The following is a 22,739-nucleotide window of genomic DNA, read 5'->3' on the forward strand; positions in this document are numbered from 1 at the left end:
TCCAGGTCTGCTTGTTTCTCATGCAGTCTTGGCTTTCCGCTGGAGGCACTCGAAGCTGACAGCTGTGGGCTTTGGTTGAAGCTTGTGGCAAGATCGTGGGTTTAACCGGGGAGAGTTGCAACATCACTTCTCATGGAGATGTCACACTTTCCAGTGGCCTCCTATGGCTTGGGTTTAGATCATTTGTCTTGTGGTTTAGGTTTGTGTGTGCTCATGGCTTTCTCCTCCTTCATTCCTTCCCGGGTTCACACACACATAAAAGGGAATAAATCCCCTGATGGCTTTGTGCTTGTTTACAACTTCGGTTCTGTAGGCAACTTTGTTTAAAATCTCTCACATGTTGATCCAAGATAATTAGACACAAAGAACCATTAGATTAACTCGCCTTCCCAACAGTTCTCATGTTGTTTTGATATTAAATGTAACTGTTAATAGTGTTCATAATTTAGTGTGGACATTGAAGAGCATGCTCTCAATGGTGCCATGCTCTCACATCCAGTGAGCTGAGGCATAGGTTTGGTTTGGTTTGTAAGTACTTTTCTTGGGGATGCTGCTCAGAGGTTGGAATTTGGCTTTACTTTTGCCACCTTTTCTTTCTTGGAGAGGTGCCAGGTACAAAACATGGAAGAGGCTGGACACATTGTGTGCTCACTGCTCATGGTTGGTGTGCAGGCCCTCCCTGTTAACTGGGAGATGGTCAGGGACTGATTGGTGTGGATCTGCGGTGGTGTTCCTTCACCTGTGTCTCTTAGAGCATGAGTCTTGGACTGCTCCACCTTTTCTGTGAAAACCTCCAAAGGTGTACTTTGTTCCTACTTCCTCAGTGAGTCCAGACTCGGAGTCTTCCTCCTAGACCAGCATCTGGGTGCTGAGCTCATGTGCAGGCCTCCACAGCGCACTGAAACTTCTTGACCTCCCCATACTTGTACATGTAGAATCTTAACTGTGTGCATACTCTGAAAGACCCGTGTTGTCAGGGTGACTGGAGTTAGGGCATGCCACTGGCCTTCAGGAAGGCTCTGCCTTTGACCTGCAGAAGACAAGTAGGAAATGGCTCTGCTCTCAAAAGTTGAAAGCTGGTGAGATGGCTCCATAGTTCAGAGTGTACTTCTGCAGAGAAGAGGGCTCCAGGCTCCATTCTTAGCACCAGGTGGCTGTTCATGGCTGCCCACAATTCAAGGGATAGTTCACACACTCTTCTGACCATGCATGAAGGTGATGGGTGCGTGTGTGTGTTGATGAGCTGATGGTGAAGAGATGTCTTTCCCTCCCTTCCCTCGCTCCTCTGTGTGTGTGTGTGTGTGTATCTTTGTTCCAGTTTAACGTCTGCAGAGTGTAGTCTTATTTCTTGGGCATTCAGACACGCCTTTTCGATGCTGCGAGCTTTGGGTAGTTTCATCATTTAGTGTGATTTTTTTTTTTTTTTTCAAATGATGCCTTAGTTACATCTGTCTCAAGTGGCTCTGGATTTGTGTCATTACTTGCAGAGCAGTGACTTTATAGAATTGTTCTTCATATTAGGAAGTGGAATAATTGTGCATTGTGCATATGCATACTCTGTGCTGTTCTATGTTCTGTCTTTCCTGGGATGTGTCTTTTGTGAGACACTGTGCTTTGTTGAAATAGGACTTGCTACATACTTGTGGAGAACATTGTTGCTATTGAAATGTTCATTGTATTTCCAAATGTTTGTGGTCTGTTGGGAGAGTCACCCTCAATTCTAAAACGGATATGATGAGGGGAGGGTGGGACACTGAGCTTAAGGACTAGGAAGTTCTGGAGTATCTGAAATCTAGCCAGCACTGACTGCTGCTGTTGCACTAAACACTTCTCTATCTTTAGAAACAACTAAATACCTACTTTGCTATAGCTCATTCTCATTTAAAAGCAGAAATGTTTGTGTACTATATAAACCTTAATTCATGTATATATAATGAGGAGGAGGAGGTTTGAGATAGCACCCACAGTCTCTTACTGTCTCCCCACAGCCCCTTCAACTTCCCAAGGCGTTCCATTACCAAGTGAGAAGCCATGCCTCTATCCTGAAGTGCTAAAGATGCTATTCCTGAAAGCAGCTTGAATTACTAAGCTGCTTTTTATTTTCAAAAGCTTTTGAAGTATTTTGGGACTTGCCAACCACTATTAGTTGGAAGTCTGTTTCATTTGTCCTGGGATCTCACAGTCGTCTGAAGGAAGGGTCAGAAATGTCTGGTTTCTTTGGGAATTGTGTTATAATTTGGATTAGTTAATTGGCCTTCGCCTCAGAGTTTTCACTTTTATAAATAGGGCAAACCCCATATTTGTCAGGAATTCCGGGCCCCAGTTGGCCAGCTGTGTGCCTTGCGTGTGGACGCTGACTGACTCCAGGTACAGACACAGCGCTGTGGAAGCTAAAAATGGTGTTCAGTGTTCCTTGATGGCATCCCCTTTACCTTCTGCTGACCTGTGCTAAGTGTGCACACTTCTGATGAACTGAGGGACCCTTGGTTCCTCAACATTGGATTTGGAGTTTAATGTAGCAACACAAGCTATGTCAATGTGCCATCATTTGTGTCTGTGCCCTTGCAATCATGAGGAATGTTACTGTCTTATTTGTGGTTGCTTTTGACCTCAAGGTATATTACTGATTACCAACCTTTTAGGTGTAGCAAGAAGCATACAGTGTTAAGAGTGAAAATTGCAAGGGTGTATTAAAGGCGAAATTGTAGTAACATTACATGATTTTTAATAAAATCTAAAAATGAGTGTTTTTAGGACGTATAAATCAACCATTGTGGCATCCATCTACCTAGGTGGTGGGAGTGAAGTGTGTCTATGTAGCCCAGACTGGCTTTGAACTCAGAGATCACTTGCCTGTGTCACCTAAGTGCTGCTGGGATCAAAGGGATGTATCACCACAGCCTACCATTCTGATTTGTTATTTTAGAAATAAAACACTTTTAAAAATGAGTGACAGTGTTTGCCAGGATGCCTAACAAAAGTGTTCTAGAGTGACAGCTGGCATTTTCAAAAGCTCTGGATGTGTGTGGAGCAGCGAAATTGTAAAATCTGTATTGAACCAAGATGCTTATGTGCATTGCTCCTTTAAGACAGCCAAGTTCACTACAGACCCTTCTCCCCCCCCACCCCCGCACCAAGAAAGGCACCAGTTATTAACACTTGATAACCTAGTAACCCACTGAGTCTTCCTGTACCAGGAATCTTGAAAATAATTTTGAGACATAAAGGCCCCAAACCGCGTTGTTTTAGGAAATTTAAGATATAATATTGTACCAGACAGGTGAGACGGTCCTTTCCTAGCACTCAGGTAGCAGAGGCAAGTGGATCTGAGTTTGTAGGGAGCCTGGTCTACAAAGTGAGTTCCAGAACATCCAGTGTTACAGAGAAACCCTGTCTGGAAACAACAAACAAACAAAAATACAGCTCTGCAACTTCTAGAAACACTGTATTAAAAATGATACAATGCTTTTCTTAGGGCTATAAAATTTATTTTGTAGTTCTTGTGTATTTGCAAGTGATTTTAAAAGAAACTTCTTGTGAACACTAAGAGTCAGCAGGCCCAACAGCAGGCCCAAGCTCTAGACTTTTGCGGCTGAATGGCTTCTTTTTCCAATATTTGAATTGGTGCACAGTGGTCTCTTCCCACATGCCTTCGTAAATTTACTCTGAACCCTTGTCTCCCATGAGTCTTCTACTTTCAGATCATGTGTGTTCATGTGTGTGTCTGTGTATACCCTATGGTTGAGTGGCTTTAGTCATTTCCAGTGCCATCAGAGCATTTGCAGGGCATAATTAAAGGCTCACAGACACCCCGCAATTGTAAACTGCAATGAAACTATAAGAGAAAGGGGGTATCGGTGTTTAGGGTGTGGTTAGAGAAGTGGTTGTATCTTTTCATTAAACAAAGGACAGGTATGCCTGAAAACTAGACTTGATGTGAGTTGAGTTTTAAAGCAAATCAGGAGCTTGGGGATCACTGTGTGGGAGTTCTTCTGTTACTGAGGAGAGTGAGTCTTAGAGAAGCTCAGTGGAGATCTCGGGAGCCCAGATCATTGCTTGGCATCTGGCCCCCTCAGAAGAGGGGGCCTTGCTTGAGTCTTCTGTTGCACAGACTCTTGAAGCATCTCTTCCAGATGACGGTATTGGTGTGTGTTTGGGGGGGGGGGAGTGTTATTGTTTTACTAAGTCTTAGTGTGTGTGCATGTGTGTGTGTGCATGTGCACACTGGAGCCATGGTACTCAAGTGGAAGTCGGGACTGCTACAGAGAGTAGTCTCTCTCCTTCCACTGTGTGGGTCTGCCTCCCTTTTTATAATGGCTCAGCTCTCTCAGCAGGTCCAGGTGATAACCTGGTGTTACTCTTCAAACTTGAAGGCTTCTGTTTTGACTTTTGTAATATTTTGAACAAAGTATTGGTAAGCTAATAATTAATATTGTAAAATTTTTCTTATTTTAAAAAGGAAGTTAACATAGTAGTAACATATTGTGCTTTAACTGTAAATATAACATAGTAACATATTGTGCTTTAACTGTAAACATAAGAGGAAGGCAAAGCAGCCTGGGAGACATGGCAGGAGTCCATCCATCTCTTTGCAGGGGTAGGAGTGGGTTAGGGGGAAGGTTGAGAAAAGAAAGGAAAACAAAGACAAGAAACAAGTGTAGAGCTCCTGTAATCCTGGGGACTGTGCTTACCTGGCGACTGTTTTGTTCTTACACACCGTGGGATCTGGCAATTTTCTTATGTTTAAAAATGCTTTGTCGAGTATTGACTCTTATTTGTGTTCCTTTTGGTGTCATATGTTTGACATTTGAGGAGAGAAAGCTACAAATAGAAGAAGTTTGAATAATTTAGGACCTAGAGAATAGTATTATGAAAGGTTACATTGTCAGTGCTTTAATAGAAGCAGTGGTTAGAATTATTTTAGCCACTGGCCTAGTATGTTTGTTTAAACTGCAGCACACCTAGACAGAAATAAATCCCGAAAAAGCGGCAGCTCACTGCCAGCCTTGTTTCCCATCCCACGTCCTGCTGCCACAGCTGCAGTGAAGTAGGGGAGTCCTTTAGCTGGGCTGTAATGTATCTTAAAGGCTCTCTCAGCCACACTCAGCGAGGAAAAAGTAAAAGGGATTAGTTACGCGTGCCTTGAATTTATAGTCTGAAATGAGAACCCAAACATTTACAGGACAGCTAACTGAGGCCTGGGTAATTCTGCAGACCTTTTGTGGGATTTCGATGCCACCTTCACTTCCTTCTCATGGAGGAACTCAGACTCAGGTGACACTGAGACTGGTCCATGTTTTGACTTGATCAAATCAAAATTATGCTCCTCATGGCTAGCTATTTTTGTGAGGAAGGAAAAGTTAAAATACACAGGAAGATATCATGATGCATTCTTCACATTTAAGTTTCTTACAATTTTTTTGGTTGTGAACCTAGCCTTTAACAGCATAGCCATTGCTCCAGCCTCAAATTTAAATTTCTTAAAGTCAGGCGTTCTGAAATAAGGGGGGTGGGCATCTGCCTGCAGAGGTCAGGGGATGTAGGATTCTGAGGTTGAGCTTAACGGTGGCTGTAAGCTCTCTGGTGTCTGGCGCTGGGAATTGAACTCAGGTCCTCTTCAAAAACAGTATACACTTTTAAATTGCTGAGCCATCTCTCCAACTCCAGTTCTGAAAAAGTTTCAGTCATTGTATAGGGCCCAAGATGTAAGGTAGCCGGAGCTCTTGAGTTTAGCTTTTATGACAGTGTAACAGTGCTGTTAGGCACTGGCCAGCCCACCTCAGACAGGGCATCTTCTCCAGGATGCAGCTCTGTGGTGTGGTTCTGTGATCTGGGCAGGGCAGTGAGTTGTAACCTGAGACAGCCATTGTCAGAAACAGAAGCAGCAGGGAGTACACAGTCACTGTGCTGGGAAGTTGGTTGTAGGGTATGTGTGGGTAGTGTCTCATGGAAGGTGGTGAGCACCCACATATCTCCAGAGCCTGCCACTGCAAGTAAAGGACAGATAAGAGATTCCCAGTCACTGCGGGCCTTGTGCTTGGCGCTGTTCTGGTTTTTGAAAAACCCCTACATGAACAGTGTTTTAAAACCCACATTTTATAGTCATGTATATTTTTTTGTGTGTGAATAATGGGGATATTTAGCTTGTAGTAGCTTCTTTGAAAAGCATCAAGTGCCGTGTGTTACTCTTGGCCTTGACTGTCAGTGGGACCTATGATACAAGGAACGCTCATGTGTAAAATTACAGATAAGAAACAGCAACAAAACCAAATTTATGGTTTTTGTTATCAGAAATACATGTTTTCTTGTGGTTGTGACCCACAGGTTGAGAACCACCACCCTAGGTCTTGCCTTGGAAAATTCACCTGTGTGTCACTTTATATTCTCATCTAAATTAAAGTGTGGGGCTGAACTAACATTCAGCTTGAATATCTGGGACATTTATGCTCATTCTGTATCCCAGCAGCCTCTGGTTTGGAGGAAGAGGTGAGCAATGCAAGCTTAGTTCCCAGTGCTTTCTTTCTACTTGGGGTTTCAGAATGGTTTCACTTTCTTTTTAAATACCATATCCTGTGTCTGATAAACTCTGTTTTGTTGGAGCCTTCTACATTTTCCTGCCCTTCCATTGCAGTGTGACATTATTTCTTCTATTCTCTTTGCTTTGTTGGCATAAGGAATTGGGAAATCTTGTTCGTATGATAAGTTGCAGTTTCGTGTTAGGTAGCTGCTGGCAGCTGGGTAAGGCTGCACGTCCATCACAAAGCATCCTTCTGGTGCTCAGCTGTGTTTTCTGAGTGGAGAAGGAAGTCGGGGAGAGATAGGGAAGCAGGAAGGTCTTTCACTCTTCTGATTTAACGTGAACACTATTTACTGGCACCAACCAAGTATTTAAAATAATTCATGTAAAAGTTACAGCAGAGCCATCAGCATCTGTTCTCAGCTCCTGTTTCTTTATATGTGGATAGTGCAGTACCGTTTTCTTTATCTGCTTGTGCGGGTGGCACCGGAGCTGATTCCGTATCTTGGCTGATTCCGTATCTTGGAATCAGTCTTTGTGTATATTGCTGCAGTGTACGCTGGTGTGCACACATCTTTTGTCACACTGATTTATTTTCCTTTGGACATATTATATGGGATTGGTGTGACATGGATGAGCCCAGAGGACATTATGTTATGTAAATCAAGTCAGACATACAACAAATACTATATGTTCTCACTTATATGTGGAAATTAAAAACTTGATCTCATAGACCTGGAGAGTAGAATAGTGGCTCCTGGAAGACACAGCTAGTGATACAGCGGGTGGGAATAATACATTCCTATAGCACTGTAAGCTTGCTGTGTCAGTCATATACATTTCCCAGTGGCTTATAAAGAAGATCCAGACTGTTCCAATGTAAACAAATGATAACCGTTTGAGGGGTTGGATTTGCCGGTGGCCCTGTTCTCAGGACATGGCCGTTGTATGCATGTGCTCAGATGCACAGCTGCTCTCTGTAGCCGTGACAATATGTGACAATATGTATCATCACCTCAACACAGTTACAAAATGAGTGGAAAAGCAGTTCCCGTAAGGATGTGCTTTAAGTGCTAGACCAATCATTTCCAGATTCATCCAGTTTCCCTTATACTTTCTATTATTAGATATTTCATCCATGAATTTTAGATTTTAAAGGTTCATACTTTTTTGTAAGCATAATACCACCCAGGATGGAAACATTGGATAGCAGTTGGTTAAGATAGGGTGTTTCAACCAAAGATCTTAGAGTTTATTGTTCCTGGACTCAGGATGAGTGGAGAAAACATGTCACCCATAGGACAGCAGGAGCATCTGGAATCCAAAAGGGGTGGGGAGGAGGAGGGAAAAAGATGGCTTTCTGCTCAGCTGCTTTGTGCGCTCGTGTGTGTGTGTGTGTGTGTGTGTGTGTGTGTGTGTAGCTTCTGTTTATCATGTAGAAATGATTGTCTTAATATGGTGACAGTGATATCATTTGACAGGATAACTTTGGTAGACAGATGTCTGATGCTCATTGAGGGTGTTTTTGGATGTTAAGACTGTTCCTGACCTGTGTGGACAGATTGTTAAGGTTTAATGTTACTTTTGGTCCAATTGCTTTGCTCATTGTCTGAAGATGTTTTATATATGTCTTGGGCAGTCCTCAAGTGCTTACAGGCTGGACAACCTTAAACTCAAGAATATAAAAGGAAGGGTAAAGGGCTCATTTATTTTTCAGTGTGATTGATTTTATTAACAATAATTAGGGCCGGGCAGTGGTGATGCACGCCTTTAATCCCAGCACTTGGGAGGCAGAGGCAGGCAGATTTCTGAGTTCGAGGACAATCTGGTCTACAGAGTGAGTTCCAGGACAGCCAGGGCTACACAGAGAAACCCTGTCTCGAAAAACAAAAACAAAAAACAAAACAACAACAACAACAAAAGCACCCAATAATTAGTGATTAAAAAAAAAACCTAAGAGAGAAGGTGAATGTCTGAAGGGAGTTTATAATTTGAGATTGTTCACTGACTGAATTGAGGACAGTAAAACTTGACTGTGTTTTAGGAACTTTAATATAACCTTTAATTTGAGGAACTGGGTGGTGTGAGTGACCATGTGGCAAGTTCTCCTCATGGTAGGAGGGCAAACCTGACCTTAGATTTCACAGGCTTTATAGCCTAAGTGCCAGGGTGTCCTGCTGTACTCAAGGATGCTGATCCTTCCCCTCCCCTCAAAGCGCTCCCTCACAGATAGCAAGGCGCAGTTTAGTTTAAGGTAAAGATAGCTGTCATGTTCATGTGCTGAACTTGCATCCTTATTTCCTGTTCACTTGTCGGCACCCCAGCCCTTTCCAGCCTAATTTATGTCGTTCTCTCTCTGTGTGCTTTTTAGGTCCAGTGTTCTCTGATTACCCAGTCAGGTAGAAGCCTGCTTTTCTCCTCCTGTGGAATGGCCCCTGCGCATCTCCTCTGGCATTCCTTTCCTGACTTTGCTGGCCTTCCACCTACCTGTTAGCTGCTTTGCTTTCATTTCTTCTCCAGTGTTGGTGTTTCTCTGGGCTTAGTTCAAGCTTATAACTCTCCTTTATATCTTTTTCTCAGACGATCTTAACCATTTCTAATTAAGGTTTTCAGATTAGACTCCAATTTAGTATTTTTATTCCTTTTCTAAATCTAAACATTCAACACATATTTTTGCCATTACAGGTATTTTTGCTGTTACTTGGCAAGACTATCAAGCTTTTGATACTTATACTGTTATGTTATTGTGGTCCAGGGACCTTAGGAAGCTGGTGCAGGAGGGTCATAAACAAATTAGGGACCGGTGTAGGCAACTATGTCAACAGGCAGTTGCCTCCCACCCGTCCTCACCCCTGTACTAGGCATGAGGCTGACATGGAGCTACGTTCCTGGTCCTGTCTGCATTATTAGAGCTTATGATGCAGTGTTGAATCTTTTGTTCACTAAAATTTATACTTCTGCTGCTGTATTTTAGGATATTTCATGTTACTCAAACCGTGTGTATGTATTCTATCTTTAAGGTGGAACCTTGTGATTTGTGGCAAGCTGTTAAAATTTGATTTTATGTTTAACTATGTGGTAGGTTTTGTGTTTTTAAGCAAAATAATAATAATAAAAATGTACTGACAATATATCATGAGTGTAGTGACCATACATCATAGGCTGTTGGCATCCATATTTGTGTGTGGTTTAAGGAATTTGAAAAGTCATCTTGCAGCCTTCTCTGTCCCTGTATGTCTTCAGGTCTTACCGGGCTGGATGGCTGGAGTGGCACTAGCCTAATAGGAGGCCAATCTTAGATACTGTGTCGGAGCATGTAGGGTGGCACTTGCCTGGCTTCCTTTGTCCTTTGTCAGTCACCTCTTTCCAGTGGCCACTTGGCTTCTCCAGTGTGTGTCAGAAATGCAGACAGTTGGGTCGGGCTGACAGCATGGTTTCACTCTGTTGTATAGGAAATGGCTTCTTTTGTTCGGTCACAACTTGGACTGAGAAAATCACTTGGCTCAGGACTTGCTCCTCAGCCTGTATGTGCCAGGGCTGTTCTTATTAGTATGACATCAGAGATCATAAGGCAGGTTTTAGGGGGTCAGATCTCTACTGTCTTGGTTAGTTAGCAAAAAATTATAGAATTATCAAAACTGACCTTCCCTGACTGCCCCACAGGTATGATGGCCATACACTTGTGAATCTGGCCAGCCTTGCCAACTTTGCCAGTCATGAACTCTACAGCTGGACCTTGCTTCCCAGGCATGCCTCAGGGACACTGTGTACATGTGGCCAAGCACCTGCCTTAGGTGTGTACAGAATGAACTGGGAACACAGCTGCCCTCTACCCCATGCTCACCCAGTAAGCTTCCAGTGGTATTTCAGTTTGACACTATGTACAGACTTGTTTGAACTCCTTCAGGCAAATTAAATTTCCCTTTGGTGGGTATTACAACTGTCACTTCCTTCTTTTCCCAACTTTGTTTTCTCTGGCTCTATTTATAATCACTTATTAACAAAATTGGAAAAGATCCTGAGTGTGGCTGTTCCTTACCTATGCCTTCAACTTACTTGTTCTCATGTTTCTAGCAGACTGTGCATGGAATAGACAGGGTGCACAGGGACTTGCTAACTGATGATCTACTGGCAAGGTGCACATAGTATTAGAAGTACCTTTCTCTTGCTGCCTTTATGCTAGAACAGGGACAAAGAACACACTTGTAGAAATCATTCGGTCTTCCCGGCCTGGGATTAGTATATTAAACAGTTATTAATATACTTAGTATATTAAACAGTTGCACAGGAGCTAGAGAGAGTCAGCATCTGAGAGCACTTGCTGCATAACTATGAAGACCAGAGATTGAATCGTGCTACCCCAGTGCTGGTGGCAGTGGGTGGAGGGGCTGCCTGCCAGCCTAGCTGAGAAGCAGATGAGGTGCTGAAGACCCTGCCTCCCCTCAGAGGAGTAAGGCAGAGAGTAATAGAGGAAGACACCTGACGTCCTTTTGTGGCTGCTTTGCACATACATGCACTTCCGCTATTCACATACACTCATGCACTCACGCACATGCACCACACACGTGCACGTGCACGTGCACACACGCACAGTAGCGGGGAGATTTAAAACAGCTGGCTCTTCTTAGACCCAGACTCTAATAGTGAGCAATGTGTATTTCATTTCTTCTTAGAAACTGTGTTAATAGTTGGAGAGGTCATTCTGTAGTTAAGAACACCTGCTGCTTCGCAGAGGCCCGAAGGTCTGTAGCTGCCTCCAAGGGGTTGGTGCCTCTATGGTCACCTACATATACACACTCACCCAGGATACCTACATATACATAACATACACACATAGACAGGTTACCTGCATATGCATGCATCTTTTTAAGGCTCCTTACCAATTCATTTTTGTCTTGTGCATGTGACTGTTTTATCTGCATTTATGTGTGTACACATGTGTATGTCTGGGACCTGAATCCCTGTAAGTAGTTATGGACAGTCATGAGCTGCCTTTGTGTGCTGGGTCTCAACTCCTGGGCCGGCAGATCTCCAGCCCCACACTTTTCAAATTTTTTTCAAAATTGTTTTAAAATGTAAGCTATTTTTCTTATTAATGAGTGGTAGGAGCTCTTGGTGTATCTAGACACTGCCCTTTTCCAGATGGGTGTTTAAGGTCCATGAGTCTCTTAGTTTCCAGTGGGTTTTTGTACACGATGCACTGGGCTGCTTCTCTCTGCACTTGTGCAACCAGGCTTGAGAGCCACTTCTGCAAAGACCAACCTTCCTGGTTGAATTACTTTGACCTCTTTTGTTTAGTATGAACCTACACAGAAGTCAGTTCCTGGACTCGGTTTGGTTCTGTTGCTTGGCTTGTATAGCTACCCCACTGTTCTGATTACGGTGACTTTCCAGTAAGTCTGAAATGGGTCAGTGTAATTTTAAAGTATCTTTGAAACTGTTTAGCATTCCCTGTCTTTGTCACTCAAAGGAGGGTTCAAGGGCAGATTCGTGAACACCTGCTAGGGAAAACTAGGTGTGCTTGGGGTGGATGGGCCTGCCTGAGCTCTATGTCTTCTAGTTGTCTCATTGCTTCTTTCAAGATTACATAAAGAACATTGCTATTTTCATTTCATAATGAAGTCTGTGATGGATGTATTAGGTTGTGGTACTAGTCACATGGTAACCATAATCTTATGGATAGTAGTAGTAGTCTTTGTGGGGTGAGATCTAGTCTATATGAGGAATCTAACTGGGGCTCTTTCACCCGTCCCAGTATTCCTTTGTGGACCCACCATGCCCTGATGGTCTACCGTGTCTTTGTGGACCCACCATGCCTTGGTGGCACCTGGAAGTGCAGGGAACCCACAGTGCAGCCCCTCTGTCCTTCGAGCCAGGCTTCTCTCTTCTGTAACTCTTCCTCCCTCCACCCCCACCCTCAAAACTGATGGAGAAGTAAGATGACTAATTACAGACTTCTTATACCATGTACTGTTACTTTTTAAGTAGTGTTAAGCTTAAAACTTGAGTTTGTAACTCTGTTTATATTTTATTAATTTTCTATTTGGAACTTGCAATAAGGATGTCTGGAAATCTATTCATCTCCTATGCATCTGTCTCTAACTGGAGTGCATTGATACTTTGCCTCATGTTGTTTTAACATCTTAATAATGCTTACTGAATAGGATAGAGCAAGCAGGTAGTGCCCTGTTGATATTGCAAGCTTTAGCTTTTTTTTTTTTTTTTTTTCTTTTGAGACAGGGTTTCTCTGTGTAGCCCTGGCTGACCTGGACTCACTCTGTAGACCAGGCTGGCCTTGAACTCAGAAATCCGCCTGCCTCTGCCTCCCAAGTGCTGGGATTAAAGGTGTGCGCCACGACTGCCCGGCTCTTTAGCTTATAATTGTTGAGCGTTTGATGCCTTTGAGCAGTGGATTGGATGGGGCTTGGAGAGGCACATGCAGGCTAGCGTAATGTGTATTTTAAAATCTGTCAGCGTCTTGTTGAGAGGTTGGAGAACTCCACTTGAGCAGAGCCCACTCATTTTACTACAGTAACTTGTTTACATATGCATTTTCTGTTATTTTTTATCCAGTTGTTTCTGATACCCATTGTTGCATTTTATTATATATAATGATTTCAAGACTATGTCCTGGTGCAAACCAAAATTCATCCTTGTCAGTTTCTCTACTATATATACATTATATATAGACATTATAAAGTCAAATGTTTCCAGTGTTCTAGAAAAAGTGCAGTTTGAATATAAATTTGGTATTAGCTTCTTCACCTTCTGTTTTCTATTCTAAAAAAAATAGAAAGCTTTAAATGCATTAGCATTGTTTTAAGTTTAGTAATGAACCCAATGTTATTGGAGATTGATGTCACATGAAGGAAATGCAACCCTTGTGGCGCAGTTGCAAAATTCTTTCTTGATGCTAGGTCTAGCAACTTTGATGCTTTTCCAACAGACCCCAGTTCAGTGCTGTTGCCAGCGATGAGCACTCTTTCTTCTTGCATCCATAACATGCACAGTTAGTCTAGAGAAAATAGCATACGCATGCATTCGAGGTCTGTTTCTCAGTGTGCAGCTTGTATGTGTCGAGGCAGCAGCTGCCAGCTTGCACTTGCGGCCTTTGTTCTGAGAGATGGACCCTGAGGAAACTTGAGGAGCCACTTGATGGGCTTGTGCACTTCTCTTTAGCAAACTGGTGGCCGTCGCTCACAGTATGTTCTTTGCTCCAGAAGACTTTCTTCAGAGAATAAATAGCTCCATCATCTTTGTGCTTTTAAACACTTACTATATAGATTTTTGTTTTGTTTCAGTAATGTTAAGCCTCTCCACTGTAGCTATGAGAACTCAATCTTGTATCTCTGCCCTGTTGTTCATAAGGAAATGTCCCCTGTACTTTTTGTACTGCGCCACACAAGCAGAAGTGATGATGCCTTGGTCATTCTGCCTCTTGCCTTTCTGTGCTGTTCAATGCAGAACTATCACTAGTGAATGCTCCTGTGCACTGGGAGCAATGAGCAAGTATTAGCTGTATATTGATTATGAAACTCATACCTGCTCTGAGGAGTCCAGCAGGGCTCTGTATCTTTACTGATGTTTGTGTCTTTGTTCCCTTTGCAGATTTTTCTTGCATCTGGCGTCAGTTTATTGGCTCTTCTGCACTGTGTACAGGCACAGGTGAGTTAATGCTTGGATCTTTCATGTTCACTGTGTTGACTATTAGTAAGATTAAATGTTTTAAATTGTTTAATATATTAGAAACAATAAGTAAATAAGAGGAATGTGAATGATAACAGTACCCATTCTTACCTATTTTCCTGCATGTTTTTGTTAAGAGAGAGTTCTTTATGAACTTGTTGAAATGACATTTGAAAGTGAAAACACCAAATATCTTTACTGGTGGTCATTGTTTCTGTTTGGAAAGTGTGTGTCTTAAGTATCTGCTTGGACAAGTTGAATTAATTCATTAAATTTTAATTCCAGAGCTTGGAAAAAGTTTTTTTTTTTTTTACTTATTTATGTCAAATATTTTTGAGTGGTAGTATTGTATACCTGTTATTAAACTGGCATAATATAAGAGAAAAGAAAACTATTATAGGTTTTGCCATTAAGTGTCAGACTACATGGCAGGTGCTGTGAAATATCGTGCTTGACCTTTTTTGCCAGTGACTTTCAACAGCCATCTGTATTGTACCCATCTGTGCTGTACGTTGATGGTGTTTATTAACGCGTGCGCACTGTCACACCGTCACACCGTTCTTCATTGTAACTTACCCTTTCAGAACCTCGGCTTCATTAGCATTGGGACTGCTTGTGTACAAAGACATACCCCAAATCCTTAGAACACTGCACGCTTCATAGTGTGACCATCTGTAAGTACAAAGTAGGAATGAGAATGATCTGTACAGAGTGTGCAAGGCCTTTGAACATCATGAGGAGTCAGTATGCTGGACATGATCTTTCGGAGATGGCCGATCAGGTTGTGGTTGAGGAGCTGTGGCTTCTGAGTCCTGACTCTTGTCAGGTGTCTGCAGTTCTTAGGATGAAGTGCACACACCTGAAGTTTGGTTTTTTTTTTTTAAACCTTCTAAGCATCTTGGGTATGTTTTGTGATATCAAGTGTTGATGTCTGAAGGTTAGATGAGTGAAATCTTTTCTACTGTTTGTCACTGGATTTGCCATTTTTCATTTAGTTCCCAGCCTGGGAGCCTTGTTTGCTCATTTTCCTGCCGTGTGTATTCATGCGGGCAGCTCGCTCTCAGGGGTGGTATTGACCCCACAGGACACCTGATGCCCATTTGCTCATGGCCATGCCACTCTTCTTCAAGTGTTTGAGATTCTAGTTGTTTCTATCAGGTACTTGTCTCTGTTTTACTTAGAGTTGTTACTGTATTTCCTTATTTATTGTGTGACTGCTGCACTGTACGTTTGTGGAGGTCAGAAGATAGCCTGAACGAGTTGGTTCTTTCCTTCCACCATGTGGGTCCCAGGACTCAAACTCTGCTCATCAGGATTATCAGCGAACGGCCGCTGAGCCTCCCTCGGAGACCCTGTTTTGCTTTTGTCTTTGTGCATATTTGCCTCTCATCTTTACAAAGGCTATTTTTCCTTTATAATCTTTAGTGTTGCTTTTAGTTAAATAAACTGTTAGGTGTTGGACACCTACTTCTGATTTACATTTTCTTACAGGTTTACTTTGCATGACCCCGTTGGCCTGTCAGCAGCTCTGGAGTACTCCACTGAGTGCCCAGCACCCAGAGTTGCTCTTGGGTTATGTCTGGATTAGCAGATGAGGAAGCTCCAGAGGTTAAGTGACTCTTCCAAGGACATGTCCCTTGAGTGTTGGCTTGCTGTTCTGAGGACTGTGACCTTAACCATGGAGCACCATGTCTGCCTACACATCCTTGCTGGCACTCATGTTTGTGGCAATAAGTGTAATATATGAAAATTATTTTTGTATTTGAAGAGTTTAAAATTAATTTGAAAATCAGACATTATTTACTTGTGTTTTATTGACTAGGCCTAACTTTGAACCTGTAACCTTCACTTCTAACCATGAAACACAACAGCTTACTTGAACACTAATGACTGTATTAGTGGTAATGCAGCCCTGCAGCGCCTGTTTCTGATTGACTAGAGAGTGGGACAAAGGTCGCAGCCCAACCTTTTTTTTTTTTTCTTTTTAAAATCATGGCATGTTAGGAATTGGCATTCTTTCCCTCTTAGACATTTTAGATTATAGGTAGCATCTGTGCTTCACTGGGTAAATTGCAAAACAGTTGGGTGTGGTGTCTCATGCCTATAAACGCCAGCAGTCTTGGGGGTGGGAGCATAGGAAGAGGGCCTAGAGTTCAAAGCCATCTTCAGCTGTACAGTGACTTCATGGCCATCCTCAGTACTTGATCCTGTTAGAAAAAAATCCCAAGCATACAAAAGACATACACAAACAGTACACATGTATAAACACACACGTGCTCACAGAATAGCTGGGTATGTAGCTCAGTGGTGATGCTATGTTTATGTAATATAATGTATACATAATTATTTGTATATGAAACAATTTTGGCTACAAAATTAGAATTTTTGCCTTAAAACATGTGGTGGGAGAGCTGCCTGCCATTTCAAGACTGAGAGAAATAAAAGCTCAGGAGAGTGTGAGTATTGACCTGTTCCACTGGTGAGCTGCCACTATCTCCTGCAGATTGATACTGCTCACTGACAAGCTCCCAGGCTAGAGCTCTGAAAGGCCATCTGTCTATGCCTTCCCATGTTTGTTAGGACACTACTTAACTCCTATCTCCTGCTTCTGATATCTGTGTGCAGTCAGCATCCAGTGGTGCTGAACATGCCTCAGTACTCAGCTTGGAGGACAGAGTAGACACGAGTTTTCTTAATATCTTTAGTAGCTTTAATAGCTTTTAAAGCTTAAGTTCTTGCTATTAAAGACAGTATGATACAGTGGCTGCATTTCAACATAGGGTCCAGTGCTTGAGGCTTAATTAAACAAGACAACATACATGTATACACTTGCAGTGCTCCCTTCACTCACGCCACTCAGTCACAGGTCAGTTTGTCTGCTGAGTGCTCTAGAGTGGCTTTCTAAAGCACCGAGGCAATCCATCTATTCTGTGGATGTACTCTGAACAGAATTACTGGTAATACTGGAATGGACCATGGACCTTGTCATAGTGTAAATTGAAGAACAGGTAAGGGATTTCTTAGCGTATTTTTCATATGACTGCACCACCTCTTGTAGTAGGCTGCCGGTATGGTTGCCAGAAAACTTATTTTAAAATTGCAGAGCTCCTCAACAAGGGATGGGATAGTGCATTCCAGAGCCTAGAGCTGCAGTCCCAGGCTATGTGACACCATATGACAGGAACGAAGGTTTTGCTTCTGTAGGGGTCACCTGCTTTCAGGCTCAAAATGAACTCTTTGGTTGGCACTTCACTTATTGAAACAGACATTTGTTTCTAGTAACATGTCTTTGAAAAAAGTAGATTACTTAAATTGTGCTACAGAAAGTCAAATATTGTCTTGCAATACTTAAATAATAAATGGATGATGATTCCCCTTAATGAATGTGTGGTGACATAGTTATTTAAGAACGGACATGGTGTGGTGTTGAGATAGAGCATACTTAGACTGACTTAGCTTGTCATGCCTAGGGCGTCTTCAGGGCTGAGCAGCTCATTGTATAAAGGAACTGTGGGTCTTAATTGGGTCCAGTGTACCGTAAACTTTTCACTGGAAAACAAAATTAATTGTATTTTCTTCAACCTTCTGAAGAGACTTTAAGAATATATATTGAGAATTCCAGGTCTGAATTCTGGGATGGAGAATTCTTTAGTTTGAATTTAAAAGGCAAAGGACCACGTGCTATTTATTTTTAAATCTGTAGCAAGCTAGTATTTCCACTGCAGCTCACACTTTTAGCATCATTAAACCTTAACTTGATACTGTCACTCAAACAGCAGGAGTTTGGTTAGCCTTGGCATGTCATTGGGCTATATATGTGATGGGTTTGTTTAGTTAGTTTTGTTTATGCTGGAGGATTAAGTGTGGACAGGTTAAGGATTGTTCATATAGATGTGGGGCAGCCTAGTGCTTCACTACTGCTGTGTGTGTGTGTTTGCGCACGCACGTGTTGTACGTGTGCGAGTGTGCATGTGCGTGCGAGCATGTGCATGCATGTGTGCCTGTGTGCACGCATGTGTTTAGGACTTGTATGATAAAAACACATCATTATTCTAACTAATATTTGTGTCATCTCATGGTCTTTCTAGTTTGAGTTCCTTTTAATTGAGCCACTGTTTTGACAGACATTCGTGTTGATGAAGCCTCTTGTTTTCTGCAGAGTTCCAAGGACTGATGATGACAGTGACACACATGGTGTGTTTACATGTCCCTCTGTGGTTTCCCAGGGCACTTAAAATGTTCACAAATGTTTTTACACAGAGTCAGATAAAGGCTATAGAGAGAGACAGAGGAAAGAGAAAAAACAAACTTTTTTGGCAAGACTCTGCTCTTGGACATGTACTGGGTCAACTTAAACTGGATAATTCTGTGTGAGAGTGTGAAATATATTTGGATTCTACCTGAATCAACTTTATTTTGAAGACTTATGCTTTGTGTTCTAGGCCATGGCTTAGGTGGTAAAGTAGCAGAATTGTATCCTGCGAGCTGTCATCTTTCCGTTGATCTTAATAGTCCCGGAGATACTTTATGCCTGGAGTTTGCAAGAACAGGAGCAGTATACTCTGGAGGCTCTGACAGGACATGAGAGAAAGCTAGGACCCTACATGTCTGTCTGCAGCAGTGTGTGCTCTGCTCACTCACTCCCACATATGCATGCTTAACTTTAGTTCTTGATTTCCTTGAATAGAAACTTCTTTTTTCTAAAATGGCATTACTGTCTTATAAAAGACTAATACTAATCAAAGCCCCAATAGTAACAAATGAGTACAATTTCATGCACACATACTAAAGTTACCTAAACGTGCATTTACTTATGTGTCATAAAGTTTGTCAGAACTGTCAGCACTGTAGTTTCAGTACAGAAACAGGACAGGAAGGCACATGATAGTAATGGCGTGCTGGCCTGTTACACCCACAGTGGAATGGGATGGAGAGAATCCTACGCACACTGAGGTATGTGGTGTCCTACAGCCTTCTCATATCAGGCAGGTAATCATCAGAAGAAGCCAGGAGTCACTGCTGTGATCTTATGGCTTTGTTTGCTTGGTTTCCGGATTTTGGTTTTCTTGTATTTTATTTGTTTGTTGTTTGTTTGTTTGTTTGTTTGTTTGTTTTGGGGACAGTCTTTCTATTTTCCTGGCTGGGCTGGAAATTGATATGGAAACCAGATTGACCTTGAATTCTGACTCTGCCTCCTGAACTCTGATTAGTTTGCCTCAAGTGGAGCCACCCAATGATATAGCCTATCCAAGTTCACTAGCTACTTAGAGGCCGAACTGACTTGGGGGTGTTTGGTTCTTTAGAAACAAAACAGCAAATGCAGACAGTTCTTATGAGATGACTTAGCAGATGCTGTTCAGGCCCCATGATCAGGGCAATCTCTGGAACACATATAAAGGTATATAGAAAGAGCTGGCTTCACATGGACACCCTCTTCCCTATACATGTGTGTGTTCGCGCACATGTACGAGCGCACACACACACCTTTAATAAGCATGCCTCACAGTCTTCCACCCCAAAGTACATTTCAAGCTGGCTTTGTGTATGCCCCCTTACCCGCTTCAGTGAGTGTTTGCAGGCCCATTACACTGGCTATTTGAGAAGCTGAAGGCCTGTTTTAAAATCAGAAACTACCTGTCAGTCATTAGTAAAGGAAACCACACTTCAAGTGATGTTTCACAGAGAATGCTTTCAGTGAGATTGGTTCTTAGGTCCTTTATTAACTTATTTTGTTTTCAGAGATTGAAAAAAAGGACACCAGTCCACCTTTTGTTTTGGTTTTTTTTTTTTTTTTTTTTTCATTTTCTTCTGTTTACAAACAACTTTAAGGCTACAGAGTTATATAAGATAAAGCTATATATAGGCTATATAGTGTACTTGATAGACTGCTTGCCTAGCGTGCTTGAGCACCAGGCTTGGTTTCCCCAGTTTTACACTTATAATCCTTAGAAGCTTAGAAACCTCTGATCCTGTCCCTCAGGAACTGGAGGCAGGAACATCAGGTGTTCAGGATCAGCCTCTGCCGGACAGTGAGTTCACGGCCAGCCTAGCTACATGCAACCCTGTCTCAAAACACAACGAAACATATTTTTACTTGATAAATATTGTAAAGGAATGTCTTGGAATTCATATAATCAGAAATCAACACATGGCTCTCCCACAGAGAAGAAATCTTCAAAAAAGATTTCAGCTTTTAGTTTCTAAATGTTAACATTTTGAGGGCTGGTGAGATGTCTTAGCTGCTGAGTCTGATAACTGAATTGAATTCTCCCACATCTGGGATCCACTTAAAGGAGCAGAGAATCTATTCCTACAAGTTGTCCTGTGCCCTCCATGATCTCCCTCCCTCCCTCCCTTCCTCCCTTTTTCCCTCCCTTCTCCTCCTTTTCCTCCTCCTCTTTCTCTCTTTGTCTCTCTGTCTCTCTCTCTCTCTGGAGAATCCTTTCAATTAATTTAAAAAGCATGAATTTAAGTTAGGTATTATATTATGATGTCTTAACAGGCTTGGCTTTTACACTAGTTAAAAAACAAGGCCGTTTTCCCCCCATGTTGTTTCTTGAGTTGTTGTTCCAGACAGAGTTGTTGTTCCAGACAGTGCCCAGCGGTATCTGAGGAGCACGGAGGTCTGACCACGGTGTTCATCACAGACACAAAGGGGTTCCCATCACTTTTTCTGAAGTTACTACTTATACCTGCCATTTCTGTTCCTCTTTTCTTTTAAAACCATTTTCAAGCAGATTCCTAATAAAACTATAATTTTATCAGTGCTGTCAAATGTTTTCCTGGTGTCTCAATAACTCATGCTGTTTCTCAAGTTACTGATTGACTTCGAATCTTTATATTGTCCATATATTTTTATAAATTAGAATATGAAGCTTATTAATAAATCATATGATGTAACATAACTATTTGGAGATGACTCTAGTTGAGGCACAGACAATGATTGGACAGGAGACTGACAAGTTTTTTTGGAAATAGGAGTTGCCAGGTGAGGTTCCTTTGTAGCCAGCATCAGACATAGGCCTTGCTACATGGGAAGACCAGCAGAATTCACTTTGGTTGGACAGCAGCTGTAACACCTCCAAGCTTCATTGTCTGTGACAGATGCTAGCCTTGGTTAGCCTTTCTAGTCGTACCCCGCATTCCTGTTCATCTAGTGTCCATTCTTATTTCTTATGCTGTGGGTTTGTGGTATTGATGGAATACATATAAAGTATACCGTACATAGATTAGTATTTAAATTTACATTTTATATTCCCTCCCTCCTCCTTCCCTCTCCTCCTCCCTTTCTTACCTCAATTCTTACTCCACGTCTAGGTTATATATATTTCTTTTCCCCTCCCTCCCTGCCTCCCTCCTTCCCTTGGTCCCTCCCTCCCTTCTTTCTTTTCTCTGTTTTGAGGCAGGGTTTGTTTTGTGTGTGTGTGTGTGTGTGTGTGTGTGTGTGTGTGTGTAGCCCTGGATGTCCTGGAATTCCCCTGTAGACCAGGCTGTCTTCAAACTTAACAGAGGTCTGCCTCCGGAGTGCTGAGATTAAAGGTGTGTGCCACCATGCTGGGCTGGCTATATTTATTTCTACAGGGTCAGAGAATGTCTCAGTAGTAGTTCCTAGCTTAGCTTTACTGATTACACAAGTACTTATACCTAATCCTCTCTCCTTTCTCTCCACCCTCCTGTGCCGTCTTCACTGGACTGTCAGGGCTGAGACAAACTTACTTCCAGAATAGCAACCCAGTGATACTTAGCAGCAGCCTTTGCTGACCAACACATCCATCCTTGGCTGTCTTCACTCTAGAAAGAGCACTCACATGTTAGCTGTGGATTAAACTGCAGTGATCTTGTCAGAGACAAAGATGCCTGACAAACCTGTGGTGGCTTCCCAACTAATTCTTTTCTTTGCAAATCTCTTCAGAACTGATGAAATGCTCAAAGAGCTGCAGACCTTCAAACAGCAGTTCTGACCTGAAAAACCAGTTCTGGGCTTGAGTTCTAGGCACTGAGTATTTCTCTGGCATTTTCCTTTAACATATATTTCTTTGTGACCTCCTTACTTGTCTGCTTGTCCCTGGTCATGCCTTTGAATGGTGGAAAACAGAAGAAAGCAACAAAGGAAAACATTATTTTTAAATTTGTATCTACCTAGCTAGGATGTATATATATATATTCTCCAGATAGATGGATGGATGGATGGATGGATGGATGGATGGATAGATAGATAGATAGATAGATAGATAGATAGATAGATAGATAGATAGATAGATAGATAAAGAGGTTCAACAGCAGTCACTTAAGGTACCTTGAAGATCCAGCAGGTGGTCATTTTATTATAGGGCCTCTTTCATAAGCTTTCTGAGGATCACTCTGTGTTGTAAGAGGTGACTCAGTCATTGTTAGTCATCTAGTAGAGAGGACCGGGATAGCAGAGAGCGCTGCGGCTCCTTCTGTTAAGAGGATACCTTTGAACATCCTTGTCTGTAAATTTGTGATAATAAGCTTCCATGAAAAGAATAAAAATCAAACAAATACCAGACAAATG

The 22,739-nt window shown here is 42.2% G+C and overlaps 1 protein-coding gene across 2 annotated transcripts in view; it reads left to right on the plus strand.

Annotated features, from left to right (window-relative positions):
- The window catches only part of Ncoa2 (nuclear receptor coactivator 2), a 235,971-nt gene that overhangs the window by 69,228 nt on the left and 144,004 nt on the right, over positions 1 to 22,739 (plus strand). For both annotated transcript variants that reach the window (XM_076924349.1, XM_076924348.1), the window contains exon 2: positions 14,126 to 14,182. The gene's annotated coding sequence lies outside the window, so the exon portion shown is untranslated. The remainder of the gene's footprint in view (positions 1 to 14,125; positions 14,183 to 22,739) is intronic.

Source organism: Arvicanthis niloticus, chromosome 25 (genome assembly GCF_011762505.2).
Source record: "Arvicanthis niloticus isolate mArvNil1 chromosome 25, mArvNil1.pat.X, whole genome shotgun sequence".
NCBI classification, from domain to species: domain Eukaryota; kingdom Metazoa; phylum Chordata; class Mammalia; order Rodentia; family Muridae; genus Arvicanthis; species Arvicanthis niloticus.